Below are 14,079 nucleotides of genomic sequence, written 5' to 3' on the forward strand. Positions count from 1 at the left end.
CCGCAGGCCGCACCCAGCTCCCGCGGCGGGGGCAGCGCTGGGGGCTGAGGGGGCGGAGAGGCCGGGCGGGCCGGGGCTTGCGGGCTGGGGAGCGCGCGGCGGACAGGGGGCGGAGCCCGAGCCGGAGCCCCGAGCTGGAGCCGACGTGCGGCGGCCGCACTCGGACCTGGGAGCGCCTGTGCGCGGCCAGCGGTTCGCCCCCTGAGGTGAGGCCGGCGGGCAGGGGCGGCGGCGGCGGGGCCCGGGGCGCGGCCGAGCGGCCGAGCGGCCGAGGGGCTGCAGGCTGGGCCGCGGGGCCTGCGGCGGCGGCGGCGGCGGCGGCGTCCCGCGGGAGGCCGGGCGGAGGCGGGCGGGGGCCGCGCCGGGGCGGGGCGCTGGCGGGGCTCAAGTCGGGCGCGGGGGCTCGGGGCCGCGCTGGGAGGGGTGGTCGGCGTTCGGCCGCGACCGCGTGCGGAGAGGACGCGGGCTTCTCCGCGGGAGCGGCCGCGCAGCTGGCGTGTGGGCTGGGTGGTGGGCGGCGGGGGTCCGGAGCGGACGCTGGGTCAGCAGGTGCTGGCGACACAGCGCGGTCCGCGGCCTGCAGCGCCCGCGGCTCCGGGCTGCGTGTGGACGCGAGCATCCGGCGCTGCCCGTCGGCTCTGGAGCGTTTGCAGGCGGCGGGTTCTGCCAGCCAGACCTGCCTGCCGGCGGTAGCGAGCCGGTCCGGGACCTGCACGGCCCCGAGAGCTTGTCGGTCATCTCGCTCTTTTCTCTCTTTAACGTTGTTGGGGAGGGGGGAGGTGTCAGAGGGCTGCTGCCTTGAGCAGTTACTTTGTTTGTATTCTTGTAATTCACGGCTCGGGATATTTTGTGGGTGATTTGTGTTCACTTCATGCATACCTACGTTCGAGTAAATACTTGGGTTCACCTGGAACTGCTGGTGGTTTGATACGTAATTTTATGCCTAAATGACATAAAGCAACTGGTGTATTTCTAAGGATCAAAGCACGTCCGATAGCTGTATGCATTGCTGGTAAGTTATTACAGAAAGATATTTTCGCGTATTTGTGAAAGGCGGATTGAAATCTTAATGGGGAGAAGAAACAGGCTTGCTGAAAGGTGCACTTTTGTCTCCTTTGCAAAAACATCCGTGCGGCCTCCGGTGAAAGCGAGTGGGAGAGGTTGAGTAAGAGTTCAGCAGGCACCGAGAGGGGGAGGGCTTCTGTGGCCTTGCGGGGGAAATGGAAGAGGGTGGGATTGTCAAATTCAGCCTTAAGTTAATGGGCTGATGCTAGCGATGGAGAAATTATATTTTAAAATCCGAAATCTCAGTATACACCTCGATTCTGACTGTGGGGAAAACTAGAATAGTAAAGATGTTTTTTAAGGAAGTGAATGGTTTTGGCAGAACTGCTTTTCAGAGTTTTGATGTGGTTTACAGCAGGACAGCTGGTATGATTTGTTTTACTGCTTGTCGCTGTGTTTAGATGTTAGTCACAGAGGCTCACTGAATGCCATGAATCTAAATTCTACCCAGTGTCCAAAAGGTGGGATAGTTTGCTTTCTAAAATATAATTTATGCAGCTGACCATTTTCCCCTTTAAGTCTTTGACATTACCTGATACTGATAAGGTTTTGTTTGGTGTTCAGCTTTGTGTTACTGATTTTACCATAAAAGCTGTTTCTTTAGATGATTACTAGTTTCCAGTTAGTTCTTTCAAGTAGTCATTGTATTGTCAGAAAAGTAAATAATTTGAAATGCTTTAAAAGATACTTTAAGGGGCGCCTGGGTGGCTCAGTTGGTTAAGCGTCTGTCTGCCTTCCACTCAGGTCATGATCCCAGGGCTTGAGTGGGGCATGGTCACCCTGCTCAGTCGGTAGCCTGCTTCTCCCTCTCCCTCCCCCTGCTGCTCCCTCTGCTTGTGAGTTCTCTCTTTCTGTCAAATGAAGAAATAAAATCTTAAAAAAGATACTCTAAAAAAGATTGCTAAAAAAATCACATATCCAACCAGTGTTAAAATTTACCTTGTCTCAATTTATAAGTTTGACAATAAAAGATATTTTTATTATATGAAACTTAGAGTACAGATTGATTTATTTATTTTACATGTTTAATTGTTCTCAGGCACATGTAGAGAGAATGGTGTAGTAAGTCCCTGTTTACCCTCATCCAGCTTCAACAGTTGTTAACTCATAGCCAGACTTTCTCTTTATCCCCCAAACCTAGATTTCATGTCATTTTGACTTGAATATTTCAGTGTGTATATTTACATACATTTTTTAAAAAGATAAACACAAATACCACTATCACGAAAAATTAATAATTTCTCATTACCTTCAAATATCCAACCAATGTTAAAATTTTTCTTGATTGTGTCAGTCTTTTTTGTAACAGTTGAATGAGGATCCAGATGCTCTTTATACATTGTGACTTGTTTTAGTCTGTAGGTCCCCCTCCATCATTTATCTCCTTGTAATTTATTTGTTGGTGAAACTCCATGATTTGTCCTGTGGAGTTACACACAGTCTGTATTTTATTCTGTATTGTAGTTTATACAGAAATGACTGTGCACTGCTAGATAAATTTAAAGATGTGATCAGATTCAGATTTGATTTATTTTTAGCAAAAAGACTTCATAGGTTGGTAGGCAGATAATGATTAGTAGTCATTCTTCTTGTTAGCAACCCTTAATGTTCAATGCCTAGAGCCCTTATTTATTTGTTTGTTTATTTAATTTAGAGAGAGTGCGTAAGCAGGGAGGGGCAGAGGGAGAAGGAGAGAGGATCTCAAGCAGTCTCCCATGCTCAATGTGGAACCTACCGTGGGGCTATCTCAGGACCTGGAGATCACGACCTGAGCCGAAATCAAGAGTTGATTTACTTAACAACTGAGCCACCCAGGCACCCCAAAGTCATCATTTTATTAGGCATTGGAAGGTGTTGATATTTTAATTCTATAACTTCATTTGTTAGCTGGAATGTGGTTTTGTTTTGTTTTTTAAGATTTTATTTACTGATTTGATGGAGAGAGACACAGTGAGAGCGGGAACACAAGCAGGGGGAGTGGGGGAGGGAGAAACAGGCTGGCTGCCACCGAGCAGGCAGCCCAATGCGGGGCTGGATCCCAGGACCCTGGGGTGATGACCTGAGCCGAAGGCAGACGCTAAAGGACTGAGCCACCCAGGCACCCCTGGAATGCTTCTATAAAGAGAAAGGTCCTTGGGCGCCTGGGTGGTTCATTTGGTTGGGCTGCTGCTCTTGGTTTCGGCTCAGGTCATGATCTTGATGTCCTGGGATGGAGCCCCGAATCAGGCTCTGCACTCAGTGGGGAGTCTGCTGGAGATTCAGTCTCCCTCTGCCCCTCCCCCTGCTCTCTCTGTCTCTCTCTCAAATAATAAATAAGTCTTAAAAAAAAGAAAAAAAGAAATGCCCTCTCCATAATTTGGTTACCCTGAATTTTAGCTCTTTTGGGAAAAGTAGGATAAATGCTTAATTTATCCAGTAAGTTACTAATTCTCAAAATAAGTTGGGATCCTCTGAGAGTGAGTTGTGTTATGTGTTTGTGTCATTGTGAACTCCTGGATTTAAACATAATTTGATATGGTTCAGTCCATTGTAGGTATTATCCTTATTGATGCTGAGATTGTCCGATCTTTGTCCAATAGGAATCTGTTCCGTTTGCTTCCTAAATCCTTTAAACAAGACTCTAAAAGTCTGATCTTTCCGGTGTGACAAACTGCACCAGGCTCATCTTACACATTTTCTGTCCCAAGCCCTGGAATCATCCATTTCTCCAAGGGACCTTGGTTTCTTTTAATGAAAAACAGTATTTAGTAATGACAGTCTGTGTCCTGGGGTTGTTCACTGCTACTAGGTTGATCATTGTTTCCACGTCTTTACAGTGCACAGATCACAGTTACTATGCAGAGTTCTATTTAACCTTCTTGATCTTACTCCTTTATCTTTTTTTCTTCGAAGACAGACCTCTTGATTCTAATTACTCATTTTTTTTTAAAAGATTTTAGTCATTTATTTGAGAGAGCAAGCACAGAGGGAGAATGAGAGGGAGAAGCAGACTCCCCGCTGAGCGGAGAGCCTGACATGGGGCTCCACCCCAGGACCCTGAGATCATGACCTGAGCTGAAGGCAGACGCTTAACTGACTGAACCCCCCCCCCGGGCATCCCTAATTACTTATTGTTTTATCCCACACCGTTCACCTCTCAGTCTTAGAAGAATATGAAGACTATCATCAACTAATAAAAATTGAGTTTTTTGCATCCACATTAGAGATACAAAGTCAAATTACTGTGTTTTAAAGTCACTTAGAATAGTTACTCTGATTTTGCTACTGGGTGCTTAGGTTTTTGGGCTTTTTTTCTCTTAGTATTTAGGGATTACTTTAAAAAAATTTGTTTATAATTATGTAAAATATTAAAAAAAGTCTTTCAAAATCATATGTATGAAACAAGGCATAGTCCACGAAGTTCGGCTTCTTCCCATCCTTTCATCTTCACCTGTCCCTCTTCCCTACAGATAACCTTTTTACATTTTAATTTTATGGTTACATTCATAGTTCCGCTTTATCAGATAGATGGTAACGTATTATACACATGTTCTTTAAAAAGTTTTTATTAATTGTGTAAAATATGTACAACATAAACTTTGCCATCTTAATGTTTGCAAATGTACAGTTCCCTGGTATTATATCCGTTCCCATTGTTGTTCAGCCATTGCCACCGTCCATCCCAGAACTCTCTTTGTGAAGCTGGGTCTCTGTGCCCATGAAACACATTCTCCCCTGCCTCGAGCCCCTGTCTGTCCTTTCTGTCTCTGTGATTTTAACGACTCTAGGTATCTCATGTAATTGGCATCATGCGGTATTCATTCTTTTGTGGCTGGCTCATTTGCATAATATCCTTAAGGTTCATCCAGGTTGTAGCAGGTGCAGAATGTCCTTCGTTTTGAAGACTTAATAATACTCCATTATGTAGATACAGCACTTAACTGCTTTTTAATGTAAATACTCAATGTAAAAATTTTATCCACTAATGGCATTTTTTCCCTTATACTATGAACTGATGAGAATTTTCTGGTACAGTTTAAGTTATCAGACTGGAAGGAAATCCATCACATAGGTGTCATGTCATACTCAGAAATTCTGTTGAGAAGGTTCCAGCATTCTGTATTATGTGGTGGTTGACAGCTACCGGTATTAAAGATTTCAGTTTTGCATTTTTTTTTTTTTTAAATAGCTGCCATTTCAGCCCCTCAATTACAGCAGTACTGTTTTGGGTTGGTTTCAGCAATGTCATTTTTGAGATAAAATCGTCTAACTCATTGATACAGTGAGTCCATTATTAATCAATTTGTTAACATTACATTTTAGTAATCTGTTTTTTCTCATGTTACCCATTGTTCTCTCACCCATATTTATGTACATGTTCACTGAACCCAGATATTTAAGCTTTAAAGTCTAAATTATTAGACCTCTAGATTCTAAGTGTGTGAAAAACAGTGCCTATGGTCATAGTTGTTAATGCCGTTTTGCCAACTTCAGTTTTGTCAGTTCTCCCTTCATAGTACATCCTGAATCAGTCCTCCTGTCCCGTCTTCACTGTCACCCCCTGGGACCCAGCAGCCCTCACGTCTCCCTTGAACTAGCACAGCAGGCTCCAGCTGGTTTCCTTGAGTCCTTCTACCCATTCTCTACCTTTCAGCCAGGGTGATTTACGTAGAATGTAAATTAGATCCTGTTCTGTCTTGCTTAAAACCTTTGGACTGATAAAAGTGGTCACCTCTGCGGATGGGGATCTGTGTGGCTAGGAGTCAGGGTGGGAGGGGGAATTACTTTTCACATATGAGCTTATATATCTTTGGATATACGTTTTAGTTCATGTAGTTGGAGCACATATTCAGAATAAAGTAAGTAATCTTACAAACAAAAACCCAGTGACTTCCCATTATATTTTATGACAGAATCCAAATTTCTTACTGTGATCTTCAAGCTCACTTTCTCCCTTCTTCCAGTTGCTCATTTATGCTGCATTTACAGTGGTTTTCCTGGAACCTAGCCCTTGCAATTTCGGGAAGCGTACATTGATCCCTTTGCCTAGAATGAACACTTTTATACCACTCTGCATGGCCAGCTCCTCATTTAGGCCCTGCATAAATATCCCTTAAAGAGACTGTCTGCCCTCTTTCAAATAGGTTTCCCCTGTTATTTACTAACTCATACACTTCTGGTGTCCTTCAATTTTGATGATTTATTTATCTGTTTACTCTCTTTTTTTTTCCCCACAGTAATGATACTTCATGAAGGCAGAGAAGCGTATTTATCCACTGTTTAAGCTGGCCGCTTTGTGTTCTCCTAGAATGAGTTCTGAGTCATAGACTAGACCATGACACTTCCCTGCTTAGAGCTTTTCAGTGATCCCTGGTCCATAAATCCTGAGCTCCTGGACCAGCCTTTCAAGGTTTGGCCTCTTCCCATGTATATCTCCAGTTTTATCTCTTACAGCACCTTGGTTTTGCTTCCCACTGTGTTCTGAGCATGGTGAACTGGCACACCGTAGGTTTCCAGTTTGTGGAATGAATGATTTAAGATTCGGTCTCTTTAAGTCTTTGGGAAACTAAGTCACACTCTTGGGAAAATGATAGCTAAAAACATAAGGTCGTAAAGCTTCAGGGAAGGCTACATAAAGAAGGTAGAGTTTTTTTTTTTTTAAATTTTGTTTATTTATTTGACAGAGAGAGAAACAGCGAGAGAGGGAACACAAGCAGGGGGAGTGGGAGAGGGAGAAGCAGGCTTCCCGCGGAGCAGGGAGCCCGATGCGGGGCTCGATCCCAGGACCCTGGGATCATGACCTGAGCCGAAGGCAGTCGCTTAACCAACTGAGCCACCCAGGTGCCCCAAGAAGGTAGAGTTTAAACTTACCCTTGAAAGGTGGGTACAGGGGCGCCTGGGTGGCTCAGTTGGTTAAGTGTCTGCCTTTGGCTCAGGTCATGATCCGGGTGTCCTGGGATTGAGCCCCGTGTGGGGGTCCTGGGATCCAGGTCCGCGTTAGGCCCCCGTTCGGCAGGGAGTCTGCTTCTCCCTCTGACCCTAACCCCTCTCATGTGCTCTCTCTCATTCTCTCTCTCTCAAATAAATAAAATCTTAAAAAAAAAAAAAAGATGTGGGACTCCATCCAGGGACTCCAGGATCATGACCTGAGCCGAAGGCAGTCGCTTAACCAACTGAGCCACCCAGGTACCCAAATAAATAAAATCTTTAAAAACAAAAGGTGGGTACAGTGGGTAAAGGGGAAAATACCATTCTGTGAAGGAGAAATGGAAGGTTTTTTTTTAAAGATTTTTTTTATTTGAGAGAGAGAGAGAGTGAGCACACAAGGGGGAGGGGCAGAGAAAGAGAGAATCTCAAGCAGACTCCGTGCTGAACGCAGAGCCTGATGTGGGGCTCGATCCCAAGACCCTGAGATCATGACCTGAGCCGAAACCAAGAGTTGAGCGCTTAGCCGACTGCGCCACCCAGGCGCTCGGAAGTTTTTTTTTTTTTAAAGACTGAAGTTTTTGTAACCTTGTTTTATGGCACTGGTTTAGACACACATGCAGGAATCCCATCTAGACCTGCTGAATTCCAACCTCAGACCAGGTGATTCAAATGTATCCCCTAATTAAGAACCCCTGTTCTGTGGCCTTCCTTTTAGAACAGCAGTCCCCCATTCAATCAGTGTCTCAATGGACCCAAGACCACCATTCTGTGGAGGTGGGGTTACTTCCACATTGGGTATGTGCATCATATTAAGTGCTTCTGGACTTTCCTCTGAGATTTATCCTTTTCCCTGCTTAACTGATTGTTGAAAAACCAGGAATATTGTTTTTAATTGGCAACATAGAATTTGTAAAATATAGTTTATAAACTTGAATTTTCATCTCTTTAAATATTTGCTGTATGCCAGGCATTGTGCTTTTACATATTATTTAATCTTTACCAGAATCCTGTTAAGTACCTATGATTATCTTTTTAAGATTTTTTTGAGCACGCACGTGCCTGTCCGATTGGGGGGAGGGGCAGAGAGGGAGAATCCCAAGCAGGCCTGCTGAGCGTGGAGCCGTCCTGGGGCTCAGTCTTATGATCCCAAGATCATGACCTGAACCGAAATCAAGAGTTGGACGCTTACCTGACTGAGCCACCCAGGCGTCCCGATTATCTTCTTTTTCAGATGAGAAAACTAAGGGAGTTTAAGTGATTGCCAAGGTCATAGAGTTAGGTGGTAGAGCTGGGATTCAGACCTAGGGTGTGTGACTCCATAGATGATGCTCTTAACCACCAGGCTGTGCTGCCTTCCTTCTGTATACTTTCTCAGTCCTAACACTTTAGGCACTTGATTATAACTGTTGGTCCTGGTCTTCCCCATGAGGGCAGGAGCTGTGCCTCATTACTGCTGTATTCCCTGAGTCTAGCACAGTGCCTGGCACAGAGCAGGTGTTTAAGAAATAGTTGTTGCATGAGTGATCTTCAGTTACTTTTTAAAGATTTTATGTATTTATTTGAGAGAAAGAGGGTGATCGGGAGAACACAGCAGGGGTGGGCGGGAGAGGCAGAGGGAGAAGCAGGCTCCCTGATGAGCAGGGAGTCTGATGCAGAGCTCGATCCCAGGACTCCAGGATCACAACCCGACCCTCACAACCCTAGCTGAAGGCAGACCTTAACCGACTGAGCCACCCAGGCACGCCCCGACTTTTTAAAAGCTTAGTTGTGAGGAATAATGTTCATGGCAAATTGTTAAAGATGGTGTGCCCCATCTGTTCCCTTAAAGCAGTGGTTGGCAAACTTTCTGTAAAGGGCCAGATAATAGATATTTCAGGCTTTGAGAGTTGTAGGGTCTCTGTTGCAACTCCTGAGCTCTGCTGCGGCTGCAGGAAGCAGGTGCAGGCAATATGCAAATGAATGTGCATGACTGTTCGATAAAGCCTTCCTTATGGACACTGAAATTTGAATTGATTTCCAGGCCTATCATCTATTATTATTTATGTTTAATATTATTTTTTCAAACTTTAAGTGTCACTTGTAGCTTGTGGTCCTTATAAAAACATTTGGCGGGGCGCCTGGGTGGCTCAGTCGTTGAGTGTCTGCCTTCGGCTCCAGGGTCCAGGGATCGAGCCCCGCATCGGGCTCCCTGCTCAGCAGGAAGCCTGCTTCTCCCTTTCCCTCTTCCCCTGCTTGTGCTCCCTCTCTCGCTGTGTCTCCCTCTGTCAAATAAATAAATAAAATCTTAAAAAAAAAAAGCATTTGGCTTGGCAGGGTTCATCATTTGCTGATTTCTTTTTTTTCTTTTTTCTTTTTTTTAAAGATTTTATTTATTTGAGAGAGAGAGAACGAGAGATAGAAAGCACGAGAGGGAAGAGGGTCAGAGGGAGAAGCAGACTCCCTGCTGAGCAGGAAGCCCGATGTGGGACTCAATCCCGGGACTCCAGGATCATGACCTGAGCCAAAGGCAGTCGCTTAACCAACTGAGCCACCCAGGCGCCCCATTTGCTGATTTCTGCCCAAAGAATAAATTTTATCGTTAGATCGAAGTAGACCTCTGTCTCTGGAACTGAATTGTTTTGTCTGCCAGTGGCCTTTGTTCTGTTGAATCGTACTTTGGTCTCCATAAAGGAGCGTGTAGAAGAGACCGTGTTCTGAAACACCGTGTCGTATTGGTTATAGGGCAATTGTTGGGGGCCTTGTCCATTATAATAAGTAGAAAAAAGACTGTTCTTTGTTTTCATTAAGAAATCCTCTTTACTTTTATTAGAGTAGAATTCTCTACTTTATCATTCTAGTTCTATCCTGGAATGAACTTTGGTATATTACGGTTTTCCTTTAGCTTAATATATTTCAGTTGTGCGTTAATAGAAAGAGCTATATGGAGTGAGAAGGACCTGGTTATGCCTAGCTATGTAATTTTCTGTGCCAAATTAACTTTGTTTCCTGAAGTGTAAAACAGGAGGAGATATTTCCTGCTTCACATGGCATATTTATGGGGATTAGATACAATGTAAGTGAACTGGGTAGCACTATACCTGGCCCAGAGGTTATAGTGGATTCCCTTAGGTGCCCTCCCAACAGATACTTACCTCATGGCTTTTCCACATACAACTTGTACTAAGAAAGCAGATGCTTGGGGACGCCTGGGTGGCTCAGATGGTTAAGCGTCTGCCTTCGGCTCAGGTCATGATCCCAGAGTCCTGGCATCGCGTCCCCCATCGGGCTCCTGGCTCAGCAAGGAGCCTGCTTCTCCCTCTCCCTCTGCCTCTCTCCCTGCTCATGCTCTCTCTCTATCTCTGTATCTCTGTGTCTCAGATGAATAAATAAAATCTTAAAAAAAAAAAAGCAGATGCTTGTATACTGCATCTAATCTAACCAGATGAGATGATGGTGTTGAAGAAAATGGAATGTTTGCAATTCAAAGGTGCTATTGCAAACCAGGAGTTTGCTACACAGAAATGTAGATGTAAGCCAGAAGGCTTGGAGCTCAAAACCTTTGGGCTCTTAATTCTTACTTTTTCAAGAGGTGTTGCTTCACTGTCTTTTTGCTGTATCATTTCCTGCAAGAATCTGCTATCCTAATTTTTGTTCCTTTATATAACATGTCCTTTTTCTCTGGCTGCTTTTAAGACTTTTCCCTGTCACTGGTTTTGAGCAGTTTTATTTTGATGTGTCTTTGTGTGCATGTTTCTTGTGCTTGTGGGATTCATTGAGCTTTTTTTCTTGGATCTGTGGGTTTATAGTGTTCATCAAATTTGGGACAATCTTGGGCACTGTTTTTCACAGTTTTTCCTATTCTTTCTCCATGTCCTGTGCTTCGAAGGCTCCAATCCCATGCATGTTAGACAATGAAAAGTTGCCCCACAGCTCACTGATGTCCCTTTGATTGTCTTTTCTCTGTAGGTTTCATTTTGGATAGTTTTGGTACTATATCTTCACATTCACTGATTTTTCTTCTGTAGTGTTTAATCTGCCGTTGATCTTGTTCAGTGTAATTTTTCATCTTAAACATCCTGGCTTTCATCTTTACAAGTTATATTTGCATCATTTTTATATCTTCCATATCTCTACTTAAGATTTCGAAAATATGGAGTATAGTTGTACCAACTGTTTTAATGACCTTGTCTGTTAATTTTAGCTTCTCTTTCAGTGCTGGGTTAGTTTTGATTGATTTATCTCCTCTGGGTTATATTTTCCTGCCCTTTGCTTGCTGGGTAATTTTTTACTGGATACCAGACATTGCAAATTTTATTTTATGTTATTGAGTTTTGAATATTTATTCCTCTAAATACTCTTGATGTTTGTTCTGTTACATTAGCAACAGGACTTTAAAATTTTTCTTGGTGGGGCGCCTGGGTGGCTCAGTTGGTTGGGCGACTGCCTTCATCTCAGGTCATGATCCTGGAGTCCCGGGATTGAGTCCCACGTCGGGCTCCCTGCTTAGCGGGGAGTCTGCTTCTCCCTCTGACCCTCCCCCGTCTCGTGCTCTCTCTCTCTCTATCTCATTCTCTCTCTCAAATAAATAGATGAATAAAATCTTAAAAAAAATAAAAAATAAAATTTTTCTTGGTGAAAAATTGGTGAATTGCAACATTTTCTTTTTATATAAGTTAAGTTCATAGCCTTCTTCAGAATCTAAATTCACTTAAAAATTCACTTAAAAATCCACTTACCTGTGAATCCTATATATTGTTTTGTTTTTATTTTCCTCCATGTTTTGGGAAGTTATTTTGGCAAATAGAAGGAGGATGTCCTTTTTTGAATTCCCTGTTTAAAGGTTTTCAAAACCAGGGGCGCCTGGGTGGCTCAGTCATTAAGCATCTGCCTTCGTCTCAGGTCATGATCCCAGGATCCTGGGATCAAGCCCCGCATCGGGCTCCCTGCTCTGCGGGAGGTCTGCTTCTCCCTCTCCCACTCCCCCTGCTTGTGTTCCTTCTCTTGCTGTGTCTCTCTCTGTCAAATAAACAAATAAAATCTTTAAAAAAAAATAAAGGTTTTCAAAATGGAATCTAAGATTTGGTTAGTAACAGAGTAAATACGCTAATACCCCCTTAGTTTGGTCAGTGCTTACTGACTATCACGTGTCTCCTTAAAATAGTTTGGAATCTTAACATAGCATAACATTAAACTTTAACAGAGCTGTTTAATAGTTAATGCTTATTCTGACCTACATGCAGGAAACTTGAGTTGGAGGGAATGAAGGGGAGCAAGTTGAATTCATTTTGCCCTTTGAGCTTTATTTATTCCAGAAGTACCCTTTTAAACAATTGTTATGGCTAATGTACATTGTTTCTCATAGCTGTTAGTTTAAAAGTGTTCAGTATATTTTGACAAGGTGTTTTTTTTAATGAGTTTATGCTACATAGGAAAAAAGCATTTTAAATACAGTAGGACTCGAGTCTGTAGGACACTTACCTTTTTAACAGTGCCTTGAGAACCCTCTCTGCTGGGGTAAAAGTTAACAACAGTAATCTTTAAAAATGTTATTTTGCAAGCATATTTTCTGTTCTATAACTTTATTAACTTGCATATCAGTATACTTACTGAGCACCTCTTACATGCTGGATATTGTTTTAGGCCCAGTGGACAGAGATACATTCCCCCTCTCGGGAACTTCTATTCTAGAATGAGCGATAAGGAATAAATGCTATGTTAAGTAGTAGTAAGTACTGTGAAGATGGGAGGTGTGAGGAAATAGAGTATGATGGCAGCAGGATCTATTTTAGATGGAGAACTGGGTTGACTGAGGAGGAGACATTTGATCAGAGATCAAATCTGTGTGCATCTGGGAGCAGGTGTTTGGGTAGTGGAAGTGGAGATCCATCTCACTGCTCATGGTTTCTTGTTGCCCGTTGGTGGCAGATACTGAAGGGGCCAGGCCACGTGGGCTAGCTGTCTGGAAAAGAAGCCCTCGTGGGCTATGAGCTAGATGAGGAGACAGCACGTGGGGGATGCCGTCGCCCTATGTCTGCCTAATGCCTGACACTGGGCAGTGTAGGTATGAACAGATTTTTTTTGAGCCCATCTAATAACAGCAACAGTGAAATTATTAATGTTATTATAATATTATTATGATTGTGTAATCATTAAATTATAACAGTGGCCACTGGTGGTTTTTATTTTGCACTGTGTGGGAAGTATTGTCCAATTCGCAGATGAGGAAGCTGTTGCATAACTTACCTGAGAGCGCACAGTCAGAACGCTGGTTTGCACATATACCTCTTTTAACAAATAGTTACACATAGGGGCGCCTGGCTGGCTTAGTCGGTAGAGCATGTGACTCTTGAGCTTGGGGTCTTGAGCTTGGGGTCTTGAGCTTGGGGTCGTGAGTTCAAGCCCCATGTTGGGCATAGAGCTCAAAAAAAAAAAAAAAAGCCAGGGGCGCCTGGGTGGCTCAGTCGGTTGGGCGACTGCCTTCGGCTCAGGTCATGATCCCGGGGTCCTGGGATCGAGCCCCGCGTCGGGCTCCCCGCTCCGCGGGAGGTCTGCTTCTCCCTCTCCCACTCCCCCTGCTTGTGTTCCTGCTCTGCTGTGTCTCTGTCAGATAAATGAATAAAATCTTAAAAAAAAACAAAAGCCACAAGAAACAAGTTGCAGACAATTTAATAATTATATGAAAAAAATAGTTACACATAATGATACTGATCTTGCTTCCCCTTAATGCATCTTGGAGAATGCTCAGTATCACCACACGGACATCTGGTTTGTTCTCAACAGTCCTAGTGTCCTATTTTACAGGTATACTATTATTTATTTAATCACTCCTGTATGGATGGGTTGTTTCCAGAATTTTACTGTTATGAACTGTTTCAGTGAATATTCTTGCATCTCCGTCTTTGGGTACTATGATGTTTATTTTTAGGTCTGTTCTGAGGAGTGAATTACCTGGTCCAAGGATACTTCCAAATTACCCTCCTGAGAAGTTATAACAATTTGTACTCCCATCAGCTGTATGATTTCCCCAATAAGGAAGTGTTTACATGTACTGTGGAAGTAAGAATGGTCCCTGTCTTATACAGAGATTGTAAGATACCTGGTAAGCTGTCAGTAAATGGTTGTTATTAT

The 14,079-nt window shown here is 43.7% G+C and overlaps 1 protein-coding gene and 1 pseudogene across 7 annotated transcripts in view; both read left to right on the forward strand.

The window, feature by feature from the left end:
- The window catches only part of ADD1 (adducin 1), a 93,105-nt gene continuing 79,026 nt past the window's right edge, over positions 1–14,079 (forward strand). For 2 of the 7 annotated variants that reach the window (XM_027598962.1, XM_027598969.1), the window contains exon 1: positions 1–206. The gene's annotated coding sequence lies outside the window, so the exon portion shown is untranslated. Of the gene's footprint in view, positions 207–880; positions 1,013–14,079 lie in introns of those variants that run through there. The other 5 variants (XM_027598961.2, XM_027598968.2, XM_027598966.1 and 2 more) reach the window with 4 other exon arrangements.
- LOC113924765 overlaps positions 907–14,079 on the forward strand; it is a 31,247-nt pseudogene continuing 18,074 nt past the window's right edge.

Source organism: Zalophus californianus, chromosome 2 (assembly GCF_009762305.2).
Source record: "Zalophus californianus isolate mZalCal1 chromosome 2, mZalCal1.pri.v2, whole genome shotgun sequence".
NCBI classification, from domain to species: domain Eukaryota; kingdom Metazoa; phylum Chordata; class Mammalia; order Carnivora; family Otariidae; genus Zalophus; species Zalophus californianus.